The sequence below is a fragment of the Chinchilla lanigera genome, unplaced genomic scaffold (genome assembly GCF_000276665.1).
Source record: "Chinchilla lanigera isolate Chin_1 unplaced genomic scaffold, ChiLan1.0 scaffold00009, whole genome shotgun sequence".
In the NCBI taxonomy this organism is placed as follows: Eukaryota; Metazoa; Chordata; class Mammalia; order Rodentia; family Chinchillidae; genus Chinchilla; species Chinchilla lanigera.
The window spans coordinates 12,344,781-12,346,175 of NW_004955410.1; the positions used below are offsets into that span (position 1 = coordinate 12,344,781).

The following is a 1,395-nucleotide window of genomic DNA, read 5'->3' on the forward strand; positions in this document are numbered from 1 at the left end:
TGAGGTGGCCTGGCTTTTAACAGTGGTAGCAGATGAATGTAGTTGTCGAGTTCTTCTTGGGGCCCCAAGAATCAGACTTAGGGTCTGTTTCTCTTGGTGTTGCAGCAAAAGCAGCTGCTTTTTCTCAGTCTCTTTGTTTTCTCTCCTTGGCCTCCTCCTTGTCACGGCTATAGAATACTGAGGAGGCAATTCTTACTAACATCTCAAGTGAGCCATCTCGGGCAAAAGCCATTTTTTGTAGTTTTTTCTCTCCAGCCTCCCATCACACTGGGACCCCACAACCACTTATTGTCCTCTCCCCAACCGTCAGCACAGGTAGCAGGAATCTTGGTGCAGACAGCAGCTCCAGTTTAAAAATGGACCTGTGGGTTGTGAAGCATTTGAGAAATCTGATTTTTTTCTGATAATAACTTCTGATTAACACTCCATCTCTTGGGTCTGCCCTATGTGTGTATGAAGTAGTAAGAGGGAAAATTGGCAGAGAACTCAGGCCAAGTTTAACTCTGAGGCCCTCATTCTCTTTTTGGATCTTTTTATTGCTTGGTAAATAAATACCAACTCTGTCCCTGTATAAGCCCCACCCGTCATGTCTAGAAATGTGAATGAAGAGCAGCGCATGCAGAAAACCTTCCATACACACTTGAACCCATGTTTCACCATCACACTTGGAGTGCACTAGTAAGTTTTAGTGTCTTGCCCAGTCATAGTGGCTACTTTGAGCGGTCCTGGGGTCACAGTCACATGGCTGACATCCTCTGCCAGGGACCAGGTTCCAGTATCCACCATCACTGCGGTCACAGGCCAGGCCTGTGACATTTGACAGACAAGGACATGCCCCAGTGACAGGTCACAGAGGAAAGTTGCACCGGCCGGGGGACTATCCCCAAGACTCACCCTGGGAGGGTGGCAGGAACAGGCCCAGGATATCAAAGATGTTGTTAGAGGTAAATTCTATAAAGGTGGCATTTCACAAACCATCTGAGCAGATTTGTAGACCTACCGTATCATTTCTCCAAAGGGCTTGAGGAAGAAACACCTTCGAATACTACAGGATTTATTAAAGACTCTAAGCAGGTTGAACCCATTCGATTATTTTGACCTCCCCAAGGCCAATTTCACATGGATTAACCACCTATGCTTCGGGAGCTCACAGTGAGGATGGCTCCCTTTCCTGTCATGCTTGTCTCTAAAGTTCTATTTATTTAAATGATTTGGGATAAATGGTTTACTAAATTGACTTGTGTAAGCTGAAATTACTGAAACAGCTCCTAAAAAGTGAACATTTTATTTCCCCTCATCTTTTTTTTTTTTTTGGTTTTTCTCCGGTACCGGGAACCGAACTCACGACCTTGCGCTTGCCAGGCAGGCGCTTTGCCGCTGAGCTAAATGCCCAGC

General features: G+C 45.8%; 1 protein-coding gene across 1 annotated transcript in view; it reads right to left on the reverse strand.

Moving 5' to 3' along the window:
- LOC102018698 (laminin subunit beta-4) overlaps positions 1–1,395 on the reverse strand; it is a 99,877-nt gene that overhangs the window by 25,026 nt on the left and 73,456 nt on the right.